We start from the raw sequence: 13,298 nt of genomic DNA on the forward strand, positions 1-13,298 counted from the left end.
AAATTAAAAAGAGACTATAGTTGTGTGGGGAAAATGGTGTTGACCGACTACAACTCGTTTGGCTTTCTGTAGGGTGTTGATACAGTGAGAAATAGGTGTTCAGTTGCAAAAAAAGAACACCGGAGCTGGGGGTCGACCTAGTTTCTTCGGTGTTGCTATGTTTTGCTACATTTACTAGGCTTTGCTATGGTCTTGCTAAGCTAGGGTAAGCGGTCATGCTTGAGGCCAAGTTTACCGAATATAACAAGGCTGTTCTAGTGTGTGTCCCCCCCCCCCCCGCACCCACGCCCAATGACATCGGATCCAAGGGGAAGAAAACCAAGGTTGCTGTTTCAGCTCCAGCTCGCTGTTTCTTCAGCATTGTACGACTAGTGCAAGCTGCACCACTTTTTTTGCGTTTTAGAATGCGAAAGAGACTGGTACCTTTGAAATATATACGTCAACTATATAGTGGGGAAATTATCTGGTGTTACCGGTTGTCTGCGACAACACTGCCTTTATTTTCCTGTTTCAGTCAATGTTACTTTTATAATTGTCTGTTTTCGTCATTGTTGAGTTACGGTGCGCTGGTATGGGGAACAACCACGCTTGAAAACTTAGACAGACTGCTCGTGGTACAAAAGCGGATGGTACGTATAATGAGTAAAGTACACTACTTGTCCCATACAAGCTCTCTGTTTCAAGAACATAGAATTATTAATGTAGTCTCTCTACAGATATAAATTACTCCGATATTACAAATCACAAATAATAAAAAACACCAACCTACTGGCAACACTTGCACAACTTCGAAAAACCATAAACACATATAACATCCGTCGTCCCGAGCAATGGAAAGTGAATACATGCCGTACCAACTACGGAAAACAAATGCTTAAATTTTGTTTACCATCTTTGCTTAACGAATTTTACCTTGTACCAAATGTCGACATTTTTTTCTGTTTCGTTCAAGGATTTGCGGAACATGTTCTTTTGATTGCGTCAGACAGACAGAAAGACAATGAACTTTATTGAATGTCCTGAGGAGCACTGCTGCCGTTCAGGGCGGCAGCGCTGCGGGCCGCTCCCACGTGGGGACGGGGAGGCCGAGCCTCACCGCCGCGTCGTGGGCCCTCTGGACGGCCCTTAGCTGGTGCATTAGATCAGGGCTCTCCAAGTCGGAGCGCCATTCTTCCTCGGTTATGCGTTGAGGGCCCCGAAGTGAGGGACACCGCCAGAGCATATGATCTAGATTGCTACGTTCGCCACAATCCGGGCAGTCCGGTTCAAAAGTGTCCGTGTAGAAGCTGAGAGTGGATAGACTAGGATAAGACCTGGTCTGCAACATTCTGAGTGTGGCTGCCTGCGGCCTGGAGAGTTTCTCGTGCGGAAGAGGAAACGTTCGCCTGCCCAGCTTATAGTGCTGAATAATCTCGTTGAACGTGAATAAAGTGTCTCTGAAGACCTCCCAACCAATCCCCGAGGAATCGCCTCCGTCCGACCCGGCGCGGTGTGTTATCTCGCGCGCGCGGGTGTGGGCGACCTCATTGAGATTAGTTAATGACAAGTGCGACCCTAGATGAGCGGGAAACCAGATGATAGTGTGTGAGGAAATGACCTTATTTCCTAGGATGTGAGCTACCTCGGCCGAAACGGAACCTGACGCAAAGGCCCTAACGGCTGCGCGGGAATCGGTGTAAATTCGATGCCGGCTGTCGTCAAGTAAAGCAAGAGCCACCGCGGCCTGCTCGGCTCTAGCCGGGGTGGTGTTCCTGAAGGACGCAGAATTGAGAACTTTGCCACTGTGATCTACCATAACTGCCGAGAAGTTTGCCGATCGTCCGTACTGCGCGGCGTCCACAAAGCACGCGGAGTGCGGGTCGTCGCGAACTTGTTTTAGTAGGGTCTCGCCTCTGGCCCTTCGCCTGCCTGCATTGTGCTGAGGGTGCACGTTGCGGGGAAACGGGGAGATAGTTATAGCAGCTCTCTGCTCCTTAGTAAGGCCAACCTCGCGCTCCTCCTCTAGGGATGGAGAACAGCCCAGAACCGCCAGAATTTCCCTTCCAGCGGGTGAAGACGACAACCTGGCAGCCTGAGCCGTGTGCTGCGCTTCAATGATTTCCTCTAAAGAGTTGTGCACCCCGAGCTGCATGAGTCTTTCTGTGCTGGCATTCATCGGGATACCCAGCACGCGCTTGATGCTTTTACGAATTAGTAAATTGAGCTTAGCCTTTTCGTGATTCTGCCAGCAGTGCATGGCCGCCACGTACGTGATGTGGCTCATCAAGAATGCATGGAAGAGCCTCAAGAGATTGTCCTCCTTGATACCTCCTCGACTGTTCGAGACCCGAGTAATTAACCGTATCATGCTATCAGTCTTAGCGGTGATTTTGGCGATGGTGTGCCTGTTACAACCGTTCGACTCGATGAGCATACCGAGAACCCGGATAACCTCAACTCTGGGAATGGGATGTCCCTCACTCGTGCGGAGTGCAAGGTTCACCTCTGACAGTGGGACCCAGCCCTTGGGCTTAACCCCTCTCCGACTAGGTCTGTACAATAGGAGCTCCGACTTGCTCGAGGAGAGGCGAAGCCCCGTCCCAACGAGGAAAGCCTCTGTGCGATCTAGCGCTTCCTGAAGTGCTTCCTCTACCCTACCATCGCAGCCTCCGACGCACCATACGGTAATGTCGTCAGCGTAGAGTGTGTGGTTGATGCCCTTGACCTCCGACAGTCTCTGAGATAATTTACACATGGCAATGTTAAACAGGAGCGGGGATACCACCGACCCCTGTGGCGTCCCCCTCGTGCCCAGCTCGACAGGCTCTGAACTGAGGTCCCCAATCTTTAGCGTGGCCTTTCTATGTCTAAGAAACGAGCTGATAAACGCGTGAAAGTTCTGACCAAGGCCCAACTCTGAGATGGAATCGAGTATGTGGGCGTGCGAGACGGTGTCGAAGGCTTTCTCTAGATCTAAGCCGAGGATGGCTCTAACGTCCCTTGTGTCCCTATCGATGATCTGATACTTGATCAGCTTCATGGCGTCCTGAGTCGAAAGGGACGGTCGAAAGCCGATCATGTTATACGGAAAGAGACCACGGTCTTCGATGTGCTTGGAGATGCGGTTGTTAATAAGATGTTCCGCCACTTTGCCTATGCACGATGTGAGCGAGATCGGTCTGAGATTAGTCATGTCTGGAGCGCGCCCCGGCTTTGGGATCAGGACGACCGACGCCAGCTTCCACGACTCCGGAACCGCGCCCCGTTCCCAGATGCGATTTATCTCCTCCGTAAGGAATGTGACCGACTCGTCATCCAAGTTTCGAAGAAGTCTGTTTGAAATTTCGTCCGGACCCGGAGCAGAACGTCCGTTGAGGGCCGCGAGGGCCTCCCTTACCTCGGGGACGGTAAAGGGCTCATCCAGAGCGGCCATTGGAGGGCCTCTGTAAGGCGGGTAGTCCGCATCATCCGAAGTGTCTATAGGTAGATATCTGTTGGCTAGCGACTCTAGTATTTCCGAATCGGAATTGGCCTGGCGGGCTGTGTGTAGTATCTTATCAGTAGCGCGCCTCTGATTAGACCGGGAATTGGATTCACTTAGCAACTGCTTGAGCAGGTGCCATTTTCCACCTGATCTCATCTGCCTGTCAACCGAATTACACACCTCGTCCCATTGCTGCTTGGAGAGCGTCTGACAGTGTAGCTCTATTGTGCGATTTAGTTCCGCAATCTTTTTTCGGAGTTTGCGGTTCATCCGCTGGCCCTTCCATCTATCGACGAGGGCTCTTTTCGCCTCCAAAAGGTTTGCCAATCGGCTGTCCATCCTATCCACATTTAGGTCGGTGACAACGGACTTGGTGGCGGACGCTACATCCTCCTTAAGCTGCGCTACCCAACTATCTAGGGACGTAGGGGTTTCGGTTTCCCTCTCTTCCCTGATTTTACGAAAAAGATCCCAATCCGTCATCCTAAACTCCTTCGGTGGCCTCTTGCGTACCACTAACGACGTGGCCAGCACACAGTGATCACTGCCCAAGTTCTCATTGAGGTTGCACCACACAGCGGGCCCAACGTTCGCCACGAACGTAAGGTCCGGCGCGGTGTCCCTGGCGCACGAGTTTCCCGTCCTAGTTGGAAAGGATGGGTCCGTAATCAGGGTGAGACCGTAGTCGGACGCCGCCCGCCAGAGATCCGCCCCCTTGGCCGTGACGCGGTGATATCCCCACGCTTGATGAGGAGCGTTGAAGTCTCCAGCAACTACAAGCGGAGATCCTGCCGCCTTTCTAACCGCCTTGGAAATGAGAGAAGTAAAACGCTGCCTCATGTCTCGAGGAGAGCTGTAAATGTTAAGTATGAAAAGGCTATCCCTCAGCTGGCCACTCGGAATGATCTCGATTAGCGAGTGCTCCGTTTTACTGTGATCCATGAAGAGATTGTGAACGGTGAAAGTGAACTTTTTCGAGACGAGAGTACTAATGCCTCTCTTGCCGTCTCCGTATACCGTATAAGATTCAAATCCAGAAAGTGAGACCGACTGAGCCAATGTCTCTTGGAGTAAAATGACGTGCGGTTTGTTAGGATGGGATCTGACGAACTGCTGTAGGACTGCCTTTTTACGTTGGGAGCCGCAACAGTTCCACTGCCAAATGACTATCTCGCTATCGTGTCCCGCCATGGTTGGGATCCTCGATTACCCTGTCGTGCGAAATGCTGCGCGCAGGCCGCCGTGACCGTGATCGTGACCGGCCGCCGTGCAGGGCCGCCATGACTCTAGAGCTACCTGTCGATGGAGATCCGTCTGGCGCGAAGGAACGAGGCAGGTTAGCCGTTATCCTCACATTAGATTCGACTGAATCGACTCTCGCGTTCAGGGCCGAGACCGCTTCGCTGAGGGCTTCGAGCGTGGTCCTCAATTCGGACTGGAATTCTCTTAACTCGGCTCTAAGCTCGTCGAAACCCTCGTCTCGTATGGGTTTAGACCTCTTTTTGGAGGGTTTCCCGATAACGGGCGCCTCGGGTTCCATTGGAGTTGCCACCTCCTCGGTTTCGGGTGGTGTAGGCCGTTGAGCCGGTAGGGCTTTTCCTGCCCTTTTCATCTCTGCTATTTCAGCCTTCAGCTGCTCGAAAGCGTTCCTCAGCGAAGCGTTCTCGCGTTCTAGCTGTACAATCCTAGCCGCGCTATGCTCTGGCGGTGTTGACGAAAGCCCCATTACCCTTGGTGTAAGTCCCTTGACTCGATCGAACCATGTGCTCTGTTCAGCTTCGGGTGGCTCCTGGATGCGCACGGCTGGTGGCCCCTTGGAGCGGGAACGTCTTCTGGATCGCGAACGTTCCGTGGAACGGGAGTGTCGGGTTTTGGAGCAAGAACGTGGCGCCTCGAAGCGTCCCGTCGAGGGTGACCTGCTCCGGTCACGTTTTCTGTCTGGCGACACAGGTGACTTGGCTCGCTGGCGCTCCCTTCTTCTTCTGCGAACGACGTATGGCAGTTGAAACCGCTGCTTACACCGCTTGTCCGCCGTGGGATGAGGGCCCCCACACAGGGCGCATTTTGGCGTACAAACGTGGTCCTCGGGCGGGGATGCAATGCCACACCCTCTGCAGATAGTCTTTTCGGGCGTCGGACAAACGTCGGCCCGGTGCCCCAACCTGCCGCAGGCGTAGCAAACGTCCGTTTGTCTGCGGTAGAGCGTGCATCGAAGTATGCTTTGTCCACACATGACGTAATTTGGTACCTTCAGGCCATCAAAAAGGACGACGACTGTAGTGGTGTTTTTGATACGCTTGACCTCCAGGGCCCTGGGATTCTTAGGCTGCACAATCATGTCTTTGAGCTGTCCTGCGTCGAAGTCGAGGTCGACGCCCCTGACGACCCCCTTGCACGTGTTGTCCGGCGCCGCCAAGTAGGAGCTGACCTCGTAGTTTGCCACTCCAACCGTGACTGACTCCACTCTTGAGTATGCCCGTGCGTTCTTCTGCGTCGGCGTACTCACGACAAAAATGTTTTGCATGGCGTTGGAACAGACGATATCGTCGGCGATCTCGGCAGGAGCGAGCTGCGCCGCTAACGCGAGAGCTTGGGCCACCTTGATTTGACTCACGTTCTTGACGTTTAGGCCTCCCCTGGGCCTAACAATAATTCTGTAGTGCTCCCTCGGCAGGTGGGGGAGCCTCGACGCTGCGACGATACGCTTCTTGACTTCGGCAGGAGTGCGGGCCCCGCCGGTGCCGCCACCACGTTGTGCCGAACTTGTCTTCCCGACCGGCGCGGGCGACCCTTGCATCTTGCGCTTTGAAAACGCCGTATTCCACCCGGACTCCAGGCACTCTTCGGGGGTGATATCCTCCCCCTCCATGGTCACTTGAATGGGCATCTTGAGAATAACACACACTAGCGCGGGGAGACGCACCCCCGCCGCGCCTTCGACGCAGAAGTAGTCCTAGCCGGTTAGGCCTGGCGGCCTAGCGGCATGGTCCGGTCGAAAAGTCTTGAAAAATCCACTAAGGAACCACTCACCGACGAATATTTAGTATCGGCGTGATCCTCGTGACCTTCCGCATGAGATATCACAGAAATCAGCAACTGGCAGTGCAATTTTCGGACCGAAATCATTCAAAGAAGCAGGAGCCGATGTTTGCTCGTTCGTACTAGTCGGCGCCCCCTGGCGGCCTCCTTTTTATTGCGTTGTTTTGTAGAATTCTGCTGTTCCTCTTTTTCTGTAGATTGTTTATTTTCACATTTTTGAGTGTTTTTGTGCTTCCGTGCTACCGGTTTTTTCTGTTTATACTTTAGCCCTTCTTTTAAAAGTAAAACCTACGTAATCATGGGTTACTTAAAGAATGCCTAGTATTTACCTAGTTATAAACATGTACTGTGTAGTTCTTTATGGTCTGTTACTCTTATGATTTCCTTTTTGCAGTGACCGTGTTTTTGTCACTGCTCTACTTGTGACAGTTCGATGTTGTGAGAAGAAGAATAATGTACCTTGCCAAAGATGTACGTGCCCTTTGTTGCACTCACTGTATGCCATGTAGGGGGCATGGACCCCGTCAAGCCATTATACGGTTTTTTTTCCATGCCCCCAAACATCACTAATGTTGAAATAAAAAAAATGAATTGAAAAAATGTTATGGTAAGATGCGCCTCATGCGGTCACACTCAAAAAGTCTCCAAAGCCAGTCTCACTGACTTTGGAGACTTTTATTTGCAGACCTTATCTGCAGTGGTGCACTTTTTACAGGGAGCGCAGGTTTTGTTTGTCTTTTTTTGCTAACACCACCGAACCTAGTTCAAGCTTAAATAACTTCACTTGTAAGAAACTATTCCAATTGATGTAGTGTAAGGTACATCGTGAGGTACAAAATATACCCCGCTTGTAGAAAATGTTCTGTTCACCCGTGTAAACACGTGCGAAATACGTCCAAAGTTGGAGGTCTCTTCAACCCTTTTTCTTAGTTGGCGGTCTTTTCTTCCACCTTTTTTATTACCCCCTTTTTCTTTACGCCCTTTTTCTTAGTTTACGACAACATAATTTGTTTAGCTTTACACCCTTTTGGGAAAAAGGGTGGGGAAATAACGAACACCCTCCCTAAAGAATGTTGAAATGATGTGCAATACGTGTTTGGTGTTTAATTAAACTCTGTGACTTGTGAAACATAAGCCCCCCGCGATTAAAAGTTTTTGCAAATCCGCAAGCTGATTTGTTTATGCTCACATTAAAATGCATAATTACAAAACTAGCGCTAAAATATCTTTTTTTTGCGACATGCCCACCGAATCTATCGGAGGATTTTCCTCTGCTGGCTATAAAAGCAAGACAGGCAGATGTATTTCTAAGGAAGTGTGTACTTTCTGTCATCATGCATCCCGTTGGTGTTCTCGCTCAATCATTTGAGGGTCATGTTTGACTTGTGCGTGTTGCCTGTGTCTGTATGTCATGCTGCTCTCTCGTCCAATCCTTATTTTAGTGTGTTTAGGAACCTTACACCTTTTTTAGGGTGTTTACATGAACACCCCGTTTTCATCTGTGCACCCTTTCTTAGCTAAAACACCGTTTAAAAGTTTTCGCCATGGACAAGATTCTTACACTCTTTTGGTCCAAACAGGGTGTAAGAAAGTTTAGCGTGTACATTACTAGTCGAAAAAATGTTTCCTGCTGTGCAACTTACGTTACTCAACAATAGCTGCGGACAAGGCGCATCCTTACACTCAATTTCCGTGCCTAATAGGGACATACGCTGTTGCAAATGTGATATTTAGTGGTACTCGCTGAACTTGCCTCGCTAAAACTTATTCCAGCTGTGAGTTCTTTTCTGTTTTATTCTGTCAAGGCAAGCAAGCGCCGCATTTTTGCCATCAGCTCATTTTTGTACTGTTGTGCACAAAACATTTTACCTAGTCTTATCTTCCCGAGTACCCCAACACAAGCGTTGTAATGCACCAAGGGGACAAGCCACGAAGCACACTGAACACGCCACCACTGCCGCATTAGCGCACCTGTGTGTTTGCGCACATTCTTCTCTCTTCTTACCTCACTCGCTTGCCTGTGTTCAGGTTACGAGCTATTTATCACAATGTGCACAAAAGAACGGGTTCCCGTGCCCAACGGGAACTAATTACAAAGTTGGCAAACAAGTTGCGCTGCCGGCTACCGCTCTGCTTCCTGTGCTTTGTGTAATGCTTTGCCTGTGAGAGCTGCTGCAACTCGCGGCGATGCCAGTCTAATTTGTTGGCCAGGCCCGATAAATGGGTGCTGGGCCACTCCGCCAACCGTCGCGCGTTCAGGCCGTAACAAAATTAGGGTGTTGACCTCATGTATAATTCAATCCTGCGGGCGCCCCCTTTGAAATTAGTAAACGTCTGCTGATAGGGCGTGTTTGCCCAGCGCGTTTTCGTTTCCGTGCATAGTTCGTGCTTGGGGCCGAAGTCGGGATTTTTTTCCGGCTTCGCCGAGTTTGGGTCTAATCAGGCCAAGATACGGGCGCCAAACTCAAGCGGGACTGTTTCCGCCGGTTGTTTTCTTTTCCGCGAGTTTCTCTCGACTTACGCCAAAGTCCACACGAATATTTTTGTCACCTTCACGCCAAAAACTTTTGGGTGCGATATCCCGCGGTATAAGCGATAGTTGCTTGGAGAGAACAGCGTCCAATTGCTTGGTTTTCGTAATGTGCACGCGAAGATTTTTAATGGCATGGTACAAGAAATCGCTGCCGAGGAAGCGAATATAAAATGTTGGGTTTACCGCAAGGCAAGCAATGGTGGTAGCATCAGGTGATTCAAATGCTGCATTACGAGCGACCGACGTTTTTGTGCCAGATCAGAGCACACATGTATGTTCTGGCAAACCACACACACGTGCTGTGCCCAAATCAGAATATGCTATTTACGACCAGCGATCACACTACGAAATCTTAAGGTACTAAATTGCTGCACCCATGAATTATCCCAGATGTTCTTTTTTATTCAGCTCGAATCAGAGCATAGATACGCGTAAACAACATAAACTGGGCAGAAAAGATTTCGTGGCGTTGTACCCCGCCATGGTTTACAGAGCTGCAGTCGGCGCCGGCTTCGTATTCTTATAATTTTTATATCATAGTGTAAACAAAGCAATAATTATGCTTTACAAGTTTTAGCCTGAGGTCTACGCCTCCCTTGGGCCCTTTGCCAAATTAAGTAACAATAAAATGAAGGCGACCAACTTTATGGCTATATTATTTCTTTAGCCGGACATAACGCTCGACATAAATTATACTAACACTTTGAAGAGTTACCTTCAGCTGTTTATCTTAATTACAAAATGTGGGCAATAAATTCATGTATCCGAACAGGCGCATGCAGAGCAAAGAAGTTTACGCTGTGCATCTTCCAACAAGTCCCCACTGGCGCCGCGTGGTATTCCTAGGTAGTCCATCAGAATTTTTTGCCAACTCTTCTGGAAAGAAACTGAGTCGAAGTTAAATACCTTGCTAGCCGATGCAGGTATGTCCCTCCCAAGTAACGCCATCGAACGGGCCCACCGTCTCGGTACGTACTCCCCAAACAAGTGTTGCCCTGTCATTGCAAAACTTGCAAGCTTCAAAACAAAAGAGCTCATTCTTACGAAGCGAAAACATTTCAAAGAAAGTGACATATCTATATCCCAAGATTTTTCATCCTGCACTCGAATCGCTCGTAAAAAGGTAATCGAATTTGGCAAACACTACCCCGGATCCCCCGATTTTCAACTGCGCTACACTAAACTGCATCTCAACCGTAAGATCTACATTTATAATGCAGCTAGCGATAGCATCGAAAAACTTCCTTCAAGTAGCCGAAGCTCGGGTCCAACTGACGACATTTTGCCACGAACGTCACCGTAGGTAAACGCGAGGGGCAGTGGCCGACAGACTACGCCTCGCGTTTCTGTACTTTTCACCAACCAAACAAGCATTCTAAACAAACACAGCTTGTTGTCGAGCGCAATGGACTCATGTTCTGCCCACATAATCGCATTAACTGAAACTTGGCTTCCTGAACACGTGCGTGACTCGGAAATTTTCGTTAATGCGTGACATTCCCCAGTGTACCGATGCGACAGAACGGAGCGCCGAGGTGGCGGAGTCTCGCTAGCTGTTTCGCGAGACATTCCTTCATCTCCCATTCATGTGAACAGTGACATAGAAATAGTTTTCTCGTTATTAACGCTCGGTCATCTCAAAATATTCACAGGTGTGTGCTACCGTTCGCCACCTTCGTCCTTTACGTTCGTTAACGAATTGCATGGTTCTATCAATATTGTTATTAGTCGATTTCCATCGTATCCATTGTTCCTTCTTGGCGATTTTAACTTCCCAAATACCAAATGGAATACTTCCCCTCCGGTTTTATCGCCCTCTTCGGCGCTTTCTTAAGATTTCCTAGATTTTTGTTCTGTCTTCTCTTTGTCACAGTTAGTTACCGAACCCACCCGAGTCTCATTTACCACCACAAGCACCCTTCATTTGATTCTAACTACCCATCTAGACTATGCTTCAACCATTACCTGTTTACAAGGTACTACTGACCACTCATTGCTCACCATTGACATACACGCAACACCTCCTAAAACCACCAGAGTGAAAAAAAAATCTAACTTCGATGCTATTAATTGTGAATTGTCTGAATTTATTGACGTCTTTCTGAGCGATTTTAACAACCATTCCGTTCAGTCTAACTGGGCTATGTTTGCTGCCGAAGTTCATCGCCTCACCGTAAAGCACATACCAACCTACACCACTGCTAGTCACTCCCAATCGCCATGGTATAATAACACTATCAAACGCCTGTCTAACAAGAAAAAACGCCTTTATCGTTCAGCTAAGCGCTCGCCAACTAACGAACGATGGGCCACTTATGAAACCGCATCTAGTATTTACGTCAGGGCACTCAAACAAGCTAAAGTTAACTTCGTTTCTAACGTATTGCCATCAATGTTAGAAACAACTGCAAAAACGTTTTAGCGCGTTATCAATCCTCCAAAACATAATTCCATCTTATTGCAAGACTCACCTGGTGACACAGTTCCCATCAATTAGTGTGCAACAGCCCTCAACAACACATTTGCTGCCCAGTTTACAAAAACATGTGATGTTCCACGTCCTTCCACCTCTTGCTACAATCACCTCGCCATGCCACCAATTTTAGCGGACATTTCTGGTATCGCGTCCCTTATCAACAAATTAAGCAACCATTTTTTACCTGGCTATGGTTCGATTAATAGTAGTTTTTTAAGAAATACTGTAGAAATTAGTTCCATCATATTAGCCAAGATATTCCAACAATCGCTCGACACTTCTACTCTCCCATCTGAATGGAAAATCGGGGAAGTGGTTTCTATTCATAAATGTGGTAGTAAAAGTTCCCCTGCTAATTATCGTTCCATTTCCCTCACCAGTACATGCTGTAAGCTATTAGAACACATAATATTCACGAACCTTGTAAATTTTTTTGAAAGTAATTCCGTCTTCACGTCATCTCAGCACGGCTTTCGCAAATCATGCTCCTGTGACACACAACTGATATCATTTACTAATAGATTACACCGCATTTTGGACAACTCATCACAAGCTGATTGCATCTTTTTGGATTTTTCTAAAGCATTCGATAAGGTCTCTCATAAACTGTTACTTCCAAACTAAGCCAACTGAAACTTGATCATAAGGTGTTTAAATGGATTGAATGTTTTCTCACAAATCGCTCACAATTTGTTTACGCTAACGGGTATAATTCTTGTTTTACCGAAGTACACTCCGGCGTTCCTCAGGGATCGGTAACTGGGCCTCTCTTATTTATAATTTATATTAATGACCTCCCCTGTCACATTAAATCCAGTATTCATTTATTTGCGGATGATTGCGTTATTTTTCGCGACATAAATAACATAATTGATTCGTGTACTCTTCAATTAGACCTTAACACTGTTGCTAACTGGTGCCGTACATGGTTAATGGAATTGAACATAAACAAATGTAAAACTATGCGCGTGTCCCGCAGTGTTTGCACTCAATTTACTTACTATTTAAACGACATACCTCTTGAATCTACTACCTCCTAGATCGCCTCGCCCACACCTAGAGGTCCAGCACGCATTTGCGGACACCACGCACGGCATCCGCCCCCACCGGTCCGCGCAGTATGTCCTCCTACAACTACACCGCGATGTCATCGACCCCGTCGAACATCCCGCGAATGATGAGGTAGTACTCGCCTTGGATCTCCGGGGAGCTTTCGACAATGTCAAGCATGATGTCATACTCACACAGCTTTCGGAAAAGAACTGTGCAGTAAACGTCTTTCACTACATCCGACAGTTCTTATCTGATCGGCAAACTTATCTCCGCATTCAAGACGCAGAGCATGGGCCGTACCAACTCGGCACAAGAGGTACCCCGCAGGGAGCCGTTCTCTCTCCACTGCTATTAAACCTCGCCATGGCTCGTCTACCCCCACTACTTAATGCCGTCCCGGGGTTAGATACGCTCTATACGCCGACGACATCACGCTGTGGGCAACACAGGGATCATTGGTGCAGATAGAGACCAACCTGCAACAGGTGGCATCGATCGTAGACTCCTACGCTCGCCACTGTGGTCTCGAGTGCTCCCGAAATAAATCTGAATGCGTGCATATTCGGCGTTACCCGAAATGCACCATCCAATTTGACCTTGCCCTCTCTAGCGTCCCCATTCCGGAAAGGGATAAAATCAGAGTGTCGGGACTCCACAGAGTGTCATCCACAGGAAGAAACGCATTGACACTACTCTTCACAAACTACGCAAGGTAGGGGACCAAGGGGGGGGGG

General features: G+C 48.7%; 1 protein-coding gene across 2 annotated transcripts in view; it reads right to left on the reverse strand.

The window, feature by feature from the left end:
• The window catches only part of LOC144161005 (uncharacterized), a 265,603-nt gene that overhangs the window by 89,572 nt on the left and 162,733 nt on the right, over nt 1-13,298 (reverse strand). The window lies entirely within an intron of this gene.

Source organism: Haemaphysalis longicornis, unplaced genomic scaffold (assembly GCF_048455015.1).
Source record: "Haemaphysalis longicornis isolate Haplotype H1 unplaced genomic scaffold, Haemaphysalis longicornis Haplotype H1 scaffold_11, whole genome shotgun sequence".
NCBI lineage: Eukaryota > Metazoa > Arthropoda > Arachnida > Ixodida > Ixodidae > Haemaphysalis > Haemaphysalis longicornis.